A 12,179-nucleotide genomic window follows, 5' to 3' on the forward strand; every position below is an offset into this window, starting at 1 on the left:
TGTAGCTCCCCAGTGCCGACAGCACTCATTCAGCCCCAGACCATGACACACCCAACACCATGTTTGACTGTAGGCAAGACACACTTGTCTTTGTACTCGACTTGACACCATCTGAACCAAATAAGTTTTTATCTTGGTCTCATCAGACCACAGGACATGGTTCCAGTAATCCATGTCCTTTGTCTGCTTGTCTTCAGCAAACTGTTTGCGGGCTTTCTTGTGCATCATCTTTAGAAGAGGCTTCCTTCTGGGACGACAGCCATAAAGACCAATTTGATGCAGTGTGAGGTGTACGGTCTGATGTACGTCTATTTCCCAAAGACAACCTCTGGATATGACACTGAGCACGTGCACTCAACTTCTTTGGTCGACCATGACGAGGCCTGTTCTGAGTGGAACCTGTCCTGTGGAACCGCTGTATGGTCTTGGCCACCGTGCTGCAGTTCAGTTTCAGGGTCTTGGCAGTCTTCTTATAGCCTCGGACATCTTTATGTAGAGTAACCATTCTTTTTTTCAGATCCTCAGTTCTTTGCCATGAGGTGCCATGTTGAACTTCCAGTGACCAGTATGAGTGAGTGTGAGAGCGATAACACCAAATTTAACACACCTGCTCCCCATTCACACCTGAGACCCTGTAACGCTAACGAGTCACATGACACCAGGGAGGGAAAATTGCTAATTGGGCCCAATTTGGATATTTTCACTTAGGGGTGTATTTACTTTTGTTGCCAGAGGTTTAGACATTAATGTGTGATGTGTTATTTTGAGGGGACAGCAAATTTACACTGTTATACAAGCTGCACACTCACTACTTTACATTGAAGCAAAGTGTCATTTCTTCAGAGTTGTCACATGAAAAGATATAATCAAATATTTACTAAAATGTGAGGGGTGTACTCACTTTGATGATATTCGGTATATATATATAACTGTACCTATATATTGTTTTATTTTTTCTATCTGTTACCATGTTTTAAAATACATTTAATTATATAGCCTGTGATGGACTGGCGACCTGTACAGGGTGTACCCCGCCTTTTTGCCCGATGCCAGCTGGGATTGGCTCCAGCCCCCCGCGACCCTGTACGCAGGATAAGCGGTTGGCGATGGATGGATGGATGGATATAAGTTCTACATGTGTAGCATGAAGAAAGTTTCATTTTGTTATACCCTTATGTTCTATAATGATAAATGAACTACCTTGATCAATCCACCCAACCCTAACAGTGAGACAATAAGTTCATTAACCAGACAATCGACATAAGCTTTTTTAGATTTTAGCCAATACAGAAAAAACATTACAGCTGACATAATCTGCCAGAAGCAGATTAAAAGAATAACAATGCAAAGCACACCACTAAATATTTTCTACATTGTTCTTTCCTAATAAAAAAGAGTGAGGAGAGACAAAGAGTCTGATACAAGACTTGTTCACGTCCGGGCTAGTCCAACATTACATGTATTTATGAGTACAATGTGTCAGGTGTAACCTTGAACGGCAAATAAGGAGAAATAAAAAAACAACACTTAATAAAAAAAGAGACGGACTCTGGTAATCTGAACACCATTTACACTCTTTGCTTCCAATAAAAGCATCATTATTCCACTGGAGATCACTCAAGTATGGCCTTGCATACACTGAAGGTGTATTCATTCTACTGCTGCCTTCACGCACAATAATTATTAATGACATCTGTCCCAAAGGGCAATTAATTTTCAAAGTCAGTACACCTCCCTTTCTCCTCTATGCCTCCATGTTTCCTGTATGTGCTCTGCTCCCTGCTCCGTTATTCTTTCATTAATGCTCAGGGCTCATCAGTAAGCATGGCCCACTTTAGGCTCAATTTAGACAAGCTGCTTCTATACGAGCCAGCCAGTGAATTGTGATGTCACGCCCATTGTCTGCCAATTACAATTCAATTTAGCAGGAGAAACGCACTGGAATGTGATTATGGGCAATAGGTGTGTGTGTGTCTGCATGAGAGACAGAAAAAGGCAAAAAGTCTCAGCAAGCACTCATTGCATGGAGAGATTTGTGATGTTTTCCACCTTTCACTCTGCACTTTCATATTCTGAAGTGGCTTCTAGTTCCTCTTCCTCCTCCCGGTTCTCCTGAGACTTTCCACAGTCAGTTGGCTTAGCTTTTTCAGACAGCGTGACATTTGCACCTCCCCATTGCCTCACTAAGCCGAAGCAATGAATACTAGCAGGCGGTAACACACACAACATACTGTACACACACACACACAACCCCCCCCCAAACACACACACACATCAGCTACAGGACTAAGAAGAGAGCCTGATAATACGTATTTGAAACCTGTCTGCATTTTATGTGAATATGTCATGTTTTCAATAGCTTTTTATCTGCATTATTTACAGCAAACATTCATCCTCTCCTCTCTGCCTCTTTTGCTTTGCTCACCAGTTAACTCACGAACCAAATTGCAATAAATGAAGACTCAAAACAGATAAGACAGAATACAGATTCACACAAACTACACGGACATACTGAGACTAACAATTATTTCTGAAAGTGCTGAATCTCAAAGTCTAATTCACATTCACATGAAGTCATTCCACCTCAATTCACACCGATCACCATTTAATGACAGTTTGTTTTTTTACACTGCCACGCCCGCTGTCAATCAAATCAAAACCCCACCCACACAGTCCTGATGAAACACAAGCTCAGTTTTTGAGTTTTAAACTCTTGTCCAAATGATCTTATAAAGACAATAACATTAATTGCTCTACAGGCATACTTCTGGGAGCAAGTTTTCAGTGGCTTTAAAGCCACGATTAGCTCCAAATGCTAACATTTGCTGTTCCACAGCAATCCAAAACACATGACTGGAAACTTTAAATACTGTTAAATACTTTTTATGATGGTGTCTGATGGTTTTCCGACCACTCAATACGCTTTACAATAGATGCCAGATTCAACCCATTCACACACATTCCAGGGCTCCAGGCAAACTTTCTGCTTCGGTTGCACCGCTTCAGAATTTGATCCATTCGGTCGATAACATATGGAAAGTATAGAAGAGCCTCCCAATTATTATTTTACCCCCATTCAAGTAACGCCAACTAGCATTTTGGCAATGTAACTGGAGAGCGACACAGACACCAACATACAAGTATAAAGGCGAGAGTATGTATAGAGATGTGGCCGACAAAACAATTGTCCAGCAAAATGTTAGGTGCACCAGTGCGACCAAGAAATGATTCTGTCTCACTAATGGCACAGCCTTCGGGAGTAATTTGGGGTTCAGCATCTTGCCCAAGGACACTCCTGACCCACAGCCACCCATCATTTGCAGGCACAGCAGTAAAACAGTCCTAGCTGGTGAAGAAAGTAGAGCATTTAGCAGCTAAAAAGACAGATATTTCCATCAGGATTTGCTAAAGAGCAGACCAGAGCTACAGGAGAGTAAATGTTGGGCTTATATTCATCAGGTACATCATCAGGATGTGTAAATAATAAACTTATTCTGATTGCAAAAGCAATTAAGATGTTAGAATCTTAATTAATGGTTGAAAGTTATATTTGAAAAGTTCCAAAAGTTCCAATTGTCCTTGTCTCCAATTTCTCCTTCTACTCTAGAAAGATTTCCATCCTCTCAATACTTTCTAAAAAAATCCCAGTCCACTTCTGACAAGTCCTCTGTTTCAAAGTCTTGTTTGTTGTTTACAGAGATGAAGAACAGACAGCAAGTTTTCAAAACTCAAAAAAACAGAAAGCATCAGATGCCTGAAACTACACATCAGCCCAACATCAGTAACAATAGTATAGTTTTGTGTTTTTTGTTGTGTGTTCAGAAGTTGAAAGACCGGCTTAGTGTGGGTAGAGGACCAAAACGAAAACAATGCATGTACCAGTCACATACACACAGTGAAATAATGGTGTCCAAACACTGTTGGGTCAGCTCCACTGAGACTTGAAGCAGGTATGAACTCCTCACTATAAATAGGTCCAGCTACCAAACACACACACTCCCCATGCCTCTTCTGTTATTCCCATCATGCCACAGACCAGTCTTTCCCTCTTTCACCTTCTCCTGTGCTATTTCTTTCTCCTCTCCCCCCTTTAGCACAGTGACTCCCCCCCTCACTCTATTAGGTAACACAGAACCAGAACGTAGGCGCCTCTCTAGTTTTTCTCTGGGATCAGAAGTCCACTCCTTGTGTACGTATGTCTGGAGATGAGCTCACTTCACTCCAGTCTGCTGTATTCTGTAAGAGTTGGAAAGTGTCTTTGCCAGGCAAACAGAGGAGCACTGAACAACTGTTGAGGACACATTTACAAGAAAATCTGAAGGACGGAGAAAATAAAATACAGACAGACTAAGGAGAGACATGGGTGTTGTATAATTCAACATTTTACTCCCCACTTCTGTTGTAGACATTTTGGCAACGGGCAAGAGCAAATCTCTCACAATTGTATACCAAGTCAACGATAAGACGAGCGTGTGTAAATAAACGCTTAGGGTGGTCCAAACAGAGGCAAAGACGCATCCGTGTGAGTTGAAGATGTTTCAACTTGAGCTGAAAATGTGTGTATATGACTTCACTTTATGTACTTGCAGAGAGAAGAAGAACAGTAGAGAGACTGAAGGACAATACGTGAGATAGCCAGCAGTTAACTTAGCTTAGCACAAAGACTGTAACCCATACCTGTCAACCCTCCCGTTTTTCCCGGTGTTCTGACGATATATGCTACCTATCGAGATGTGATACTTTGCGGTTCTGCGCATGTCCCACAAGCATTCAAGTCTGTTTCCACGTCCATAAATCTGTGCAACCTTGCTGTTGGGCATGCCGTCGAGACAGTGGCTGATTGTCAGCAATATCTAAAATAAAATCAGTATTAGTCTCTCAGAATACGCTACTCCTGATATCTTAAATAAAGATGGCATAATATAGTATTTCAACATGCTTCCCATCTCCTTACAGTGCAATATATTAGTAGTGGTGCAATATAAAATGATTCTGTAGTGGGAGCATTATTTGACAGGGGAATATGCTACCCCTGAAATCTTAAATTATGATTTTATAATAGAGTATCAAAATATGCTCAAAAAACAGAAGATGTCATAATACTTTGCTATCGATTTGCGCTTCGGTAGTAATTTTCGACAAGAAAGCATATATCGTCAGAACTGCAATTTTTTACCGTTCTCTTCTGGTGTTCCCCTAATTTCAATATTTAAATGTAAATCTCCATTATTTTTAACCTTTCTAAAAAATAAAAAATAAAAACCTGCTGGGCGTATTTGAAATGTTAGCTACATTCCCCTCCGGTAAAGCCAGTAGCATTATGTAGAACATTAGCTAAATCAGTGATGGGAAGTCAGCCGCACCCACCAATAAAACAAGAAGAAGAGGAAGAAGAACAGCGTGAGGGGAGGGGACAGGATAGATCAAGATACGTGGAAACCAGAAAAAGTATTGACGACGTGCGAGTAATGGTTATGATTACTGACAAGTTAGTACTTAGCATTAATAAATTAGAGACAAGGATTTAATGAATGAAAACAACCCACAGAATTATTAGGCCTATACTAGTGATAAACTATATTTGAAATTACAATGAATATATTAACTAGAACTAACGTTAACATTAACAGTATACTATGGAATTAACATTGTACTTTTATTAAATCGGGGAGGGTTTGCCTGAAAACGTCCCCTATTTTCAAAACCCAATGTTGACAGGTCTGCTGTAAACAGAGGGAAACAGCTAGCCTGGCTCTGTCCAAAGTTAACAAAATCCGTCATCTTTTTAATTAAGACGTTGTATCTTGTTTGTTTAATCTTTCCTAAGCATAAAAACAGCAAATTGCTCGTTTTACTGGGATTTTATGTGCCGAAAGATTTTTTAATCGAGACCTGTAACATCCTGGAGTCCCTGCAAGGGAACCCCAACAAATCTCTCCAAGGGAATAGTGGACAAAATGGACAAGAACTACCAGGTAGACATGCGCCAAAATTTCACCTAAAATTAAACATGAATAATAGAGTGGAAGTTCAGTACAGACAGGGCAACATGTACACAAAACACACACTGGGCAGGAGGTTGTAATTGTGTAGTACAGACAAAATACTGACTGCGGCTTATCTTTCACTGCAGTGCAACATAGCTAATTTAAATAAAACATTTTAAAGTGTCCTCACTCTTCTCTCTCTCCCTCCCAAATGGTTCGATCCCATTTGTTTGCCATAAAGCACAAACACACACACACAGGTACACATAAAGCTGCGCGCACATACACATGCATACAAGCATTTCCCACCTGGTGTTGTTTAGGGACACGAGGCTTGGTAGCCAACATTACAGCACAGGTAAAAGAGTCACATTTATTCACTGAGGCACAAACACAACGAGTTGTGGGCTGGCCACCGAAAAGGGGAGAAAAAAAAGTTGCCACCAAACAATCACTACACTTCACTTTAAAATCTATATTTTTTTATATTCTCTGCTTGATACAGCCTGAACTAAAGCACAGAAACATCTGAAAGCCCTTCTTTCACTGAAAGAAGTTACACCCATTTAGGCACAGTTGAAGAGAGTTTAGAAAAAGCCCAGTAGACACATATTTTAAACACATTCACAGATAAAGTGAGTCATTATAGACAGATGAAGTGCGACCGGGCTGATGTTACTGCACATCTGTTCTGGTTCAGTGGGTGTAAAGTACAGCAGAAGAGCTACAGAGAGACTGTGTGGTGATGTGTGACAGCAATATCTCATTCAATAGCAGTTACAGACAAACGTAATGACAAAAGGCAAGAAAACACACCGAGCCCAGGAGGACGTGGAGGCATAGTAGTGGTGGACAGTCACGCACGGCCCTCCTCTCGTCTATATTCTGCTTTCATGAAAGAAAAACTGTTTTATTCGTGCTACACCTCTCCGGAGGGCAGTAAAAGGATGAAGGGAGGAGCAGAAGTGAAAGAAAGGGAATAATATCATCCTTGGGACAGATTAGGGTTCAGTGAGAGACAGTATCTCTACGAACAGACGTGGTGATACGCGTGAAAACAGAGAGAGAAAGACAACATGTCCCGGGGATCCTGGAGCCGTGCAGCTCCATCAACATGACAGGCTCCTGGGGGAGCGTTGTCCTCTCAGCCTGGAGATGCACTGCATTTCTGATAGAGGGAAAGTCTCGCTTTGGTCAGCACTGAGGGAATTCCTTTATGCATAACCATTTTCTGCTCTTAAAATTCAAAGAAGAGAAGCAGCAGACACAAGGACACTTTATGCTCCTGCACTCAACAGAGGTCCATTAAAACTCCTAAAAAGATTGTTTTGACTAGTGTGTATTTTAAATAACTCTGATAAGCTGTGATTAATATCAAGATTATTAAGGACGATGTATTTCTTTTAAATGATCACAAAGACAACCTTGTTTAAAAACTAAAGCCTATTCTGAAGCTTTAGTTACGTGCAGTACAACGACAGCTACTCTAAACATTTTCTTTCCCTCTAATCATGTCTCTTTTATCATTTCAAACTGTTGTATATCGAGATAGAAGATGTGCAGGTTAATGTAAAAGGAAGGCAAAAGGCAGTAAAGCAACATAATGTAGTAATTTTATCTAAAAATAACAGCTTAAAAATCATTTTGATGGTACACTGATATATAATAGGGAAAACGACGCCTCTGTCATTGCCACTGCAAGCCAGGGTGCCTGATACTGCACTATGTAACATTGAAAACCTAACACGACAACAGCGTAATAACTCTCCAGCAAGCTATAAGAAGAGGCAAAAAGTATATAATTTACAATGTAAGCTCTTCAGAAGAAGCTAGCTCAGTATTCTCAGTATGGATATCATGGCAGAGACTGCGAAGAGACCGAAGAAGACTAAAAAGACAGTGACCGTCTGTTTGCATACTGGTCCACAAGGGGTCAACACACTGTCAATGTCTGTATAAGAATAGAAATAAGAGTGAGTCGTTGTTCAAGGAATATCAGAACTACATTATTATTAATAATGTCCAAAAATCTGCTGATACTGTAAAACAAAAAAGGCAGTTTTGTTAATCATTTTCTTATTCTCCTTGGGGATAACCATGATTTACTGTCATTACTGACCTTATTAATCGGGTATTGGGCGGATGTGACTGATCCACATTAAATATTAACATGTTAACTTATGTAAAAAAGATCCTAATGAGATTTTAAATCTGTAACGAGAGGACTGATATCAGGTAAATGCTCTCGGGTAAGAAGAAATTAGATCAGTGCATCGCTATAAAGAGAAAGTTTAATGTTGACATGGATTCAGTGAGTTAGCTGTGCGATATTACACGTAAGCCCTTTTTTCACCTAACACTGTCTACATTGCGGTAAATCTGCACACTAGCTACAAGGCTGCTCTTGTTCGCTCTGTAACCACAAACACACATTTATGGACGTTTATCCTCGATGGATGTTGGAGATACTTCTATCACTGGAGTAAGATATTTTAATGCACATTTGGTCAATCAGATGCAAAGGGTTAAATGTGATCATGACCATGTAAAAACAAATCACAAATTGCAAAGTGTATGAAGAGATAAATCATGTTGGAATCATTGCATACCACTGATGTAGATTAATGGCTTCTTTTTTTTGTTCACAGAGTGTTTTTCATCATGCGTTGCAGCACATAATCACTCAGTGGCTTCAGACTCGCCTGCATTGCATCTTTCCCCTGGATTACAGAAGAATGTGGAGATTATTTGGTGGACACATTCAAACATTATGTCTGACTGAGCCCTTGGTGCAAAGAGGGGCTTTAGTTGTGGGGTTAAGTCTTAAATCAGAGGCAGGAGTGTAGCTTTAAACAGCTTAGCTGCATTGTAAGTAAACACATTACACCCAGTGCACTGCCAATCCAACTGAGCAGAGTAGAATATGAAATGTTTCATGAACTCCTGCCGGGTAAGACATAGTGCTTCAGAGAGAGAGAGGAAGAGAAAGACAAAGAAACTTCTCATTTTATACACTGAAAAAAAACCACGTTAGTCAACCCACAGTACTGTTTCAGGGGGGGTTACACTGACTGTCAACTGTGCATATTTAATACACCTCTGGATCAGATTCAAGTGTAAACACACTCATTCACACACACAAATATGACACAAGGCGAAACACTGACTCAGTATGATATACAGGAGACACAGCACTGTGCCTCAAACATTACTGAACTATGTTCGACTTAAAGATCAGCAGTCAGCCAGCTGTCTTTAAACCACCATACAACAGAAATCTTCCCAACCCAACTGTGCCTCCTACAAATTCTGTTTATAAACTTCTTATTTGTTTTGCTGCTGACTAACTGCTGCCAGGATTATGTTTTCTTAGGAAGTGCTATGTTTTTGTGCTGCACACAAGTTGTAGGGAGGAGCTTGAGGTGGACTGTGGGCGTCCAAAGTCAAGAACTTTGACACCATATAGTCCAGTGTGTGGTTATGTTTAGGCAAAGACAGCACTCTGGTGAAGGTTAGTGAAACATTGTGGGTTTGGTCAAATGTTAATAAAGTAAACGTCTTTTCTTGTGCTTCAAGTCTCGACCAGCTCCTGAGAGATAGATCTGGCTCTCAAGCTACTAAATGCTGCACTATGTTTCTATGTTTTTGCATTGTGCAGGGCCATTCGGTCAAGTTAACAATACTAAATATCTAAAGTCCCTTTAAACTTTCAAAATAAAAAACATGGTTAACGTTGTGAAACTTCCTCAGTTTGGTTAGGTTTAGGAAAAGATCATGGTTTGGGTTAAAATAACTCCACTGGTAGCGTAAGCTCCTTAAGTTATAAAGAATCTCCTGGTTCAAAGTCCAGTGTCTGACCAATCCAACCACCTTTCACGTCACATGTACTTATCTAATCCATTGTTTACAAACAAATATTTATGAAGCTTTAAGAGATAAATTTATAAGGCTAATACATGTTTACATAGTCTAGAAAAGTTGTGCTTTAAGACAATAAATATTTAATATTCATGGTGATTTAAGACTATTTGGGTCAAGGAGAGATAAATAGTCATAAATCAGATACTAATGAGGACAAATGTGTGCATACATTACACACCTGCTCATTAGAGATGAAACTCCAGAGTATAAGAAAATGTAATTGAGGCCATCTAACTGCATGCTTCATGATTCAAACCTTATTCATAAAGCGAATTCTAAAGGCACATGCAGCAAACCTATATATTTAGTACTCCTCCTCCTTCATCCCTCTCTCATCCCTCCCTCCTCTTCCTACATGGAGCCGATGACAGATTTTAGTCCAGGTTCAGATTGGTCCCCTGGCTGGATCGAGGAGGACAGAGCGATTCAAAAACCAACCTAGGCGACAGGAAAAGTCCCAGAACACCCTTCACTACTGATTTAGCATATTTCTCTTTTTTTTTCTGACTTCCACACTCTTTTACAACATGCCTTTCATCTCAGTCCTTCTTTCTTTCTTTCCTGATTTTAATTCAATTTCATTCTTCAGCTTAGATGACCCAGAAGCAAAAGCTTGAACAGGCAAACTCTATGTGTAAAAAGCCATCTGCACAAGTGTGTATGTGTGTTTGTGCACATGTGTCGGCTCTAATTTCTGGTGCATGGTGCAGAGCAGAAAGGGAATATTGATTTCATGGCAACTTACGTCATTAAATAACAATTTGATTGAAAGTAATGCATCGCAGCTCATCTCACAATGACTGCACCCATTCATTCTGCTTTTTGATGAAAAAAATGAGAGCTTGAGGTGAAGTGTTTGTGTCTTGATTCTGAGGCTTCAAAATAAAAGCACCCAAACGCCATGAGAGTGCGCTTTAACACGAGCTTGTTTGAATATTCATCCTTGCAACAAGTGTTCTACGGACCGTCAAAGCCCTTGGGAGTCCCATACCGGTTGTAGGCCTACAATAGAGATGCAGCCACACAAACACACACTACAAGTGGTCCGCAGAGTCTCTTTCAGAGGCTTTCGTCACCCTCTGAGGATCCTGAGGCAGTTCTACATGCAAACCAGAGCGAGATGTCAGGTCAGCATGGAGTCTTCACAGAGAAACCCAGCATATTTTATTAAAAATCAGCACTGTTTAATTTGCACGATCCTCAAATTTGACTCAATCTTAGTAAGAAAAGTTAAATTCCTGCACCCTGTCAGCACTGGGTTCATTAAAAATGCAATGTTTCATTCACGGCCCGAAGAGAGGCATCAAATTTGCAGTATGAAAGTCTCATATCCAAAATCCATAATGTTAAAGACTACCTTATAGACAGTTTGGACATGCTAGTTATTGTCACCTAGCCTTTTCAAACTCCTTTTGTCAATTAAAAAAATTGCCTGTTTTGCATCGCCCATTTAATCTTTTCAGAAATTATTTTCTATTTTATCATTTTATCGATTTTCTCTTGGATTCTATTGATTGTCACTGTTTGTCTCGTTTTAAGAATGTTTTTATCAACTGATGTTGTCACTGTCTCGGGTGATTGAGAAATGTGTCTCCCCTTTGTAATTAGTTCTGCAACATCTGTTGTTTTATTATAAACACCCAATTTAAACACCAACATTTAAAATTTCATGGTGAAATCAATTAATTTCAATGCAGTCACTACTGGATCAGTGGAATGAATTAGAGGATTCAATCATGGGGCCGAGGTAAATCCACACATATTTTTTGCGGTGAAATCAACTTTGTACACAGTGTGATGGAACATGCTGGAAAAAATAAATAAGACCTATGACCTTATGACCTCAGGTAGGTGTATTGGTATACAGTATATACAATATGACATAGTATGAACAGCAGTGAAATAGAGAATGGTGAATAAATAAATAATAAGTGGTAGCCAGTAAACAGGTGACTGATTAGAGACAGAGTTACTGGGTTATTGCACAGGCTTTGTTCCTGACACTGTAAGCCAGAGTCAGCTGTTCATCAGAGTGATGGCTTGTGGCAAGATGCTGTTCCTGAGTCTGTTGGTTTTGGTGTACAGTGCTCTGTAGCGCCTACCAGAGGGGAGGAGCTGGAACATATTGTGTCCGGGGTGAGATGGATCTGCAGTGATGTTTCCTGCCCGTTTCCTGACTCTGGAAATGTATAAGTCCTGAATGGAGGGCAGGTTGGCACCGATGATCTTTTCTGCAGTCCTGATTGTCCGTTGTAGTCTGCTCCTGTCCTT

General features: G+C 40.2%; 1 protein-coding gene across 2 annotated transcripts in view; it reads right to left on the bottom strand.

Annotated features, from left to right (window-relative positions):
• Positions 1-12,179, bottom strand: part of ttc28 (tetratricopeptide repeat domain 28) — a 165,470-nt gene that overhangs the window by 90,698 nt on the left and 62,593 nt on the right. The gene's annotated exons all lie outside the window — the stretch shown is intronic.

This window comes from Micropterus dolomieu, linkage group LG13 (assembly GCF_021292245.1).
Source record: "Micropterus dolomieu isolate WLL.071019.BEF.003 ecotype Adirondacks linkage group LG13, ASM2129224v1, whole genome shotgun sequence".
Lineage (NCBI taxonomy): Eukaryota > Metazoa > Chordata > Actinopteri > Centrarchiformes > Centrarchidae > Micropterus > Micropterus dolomieu.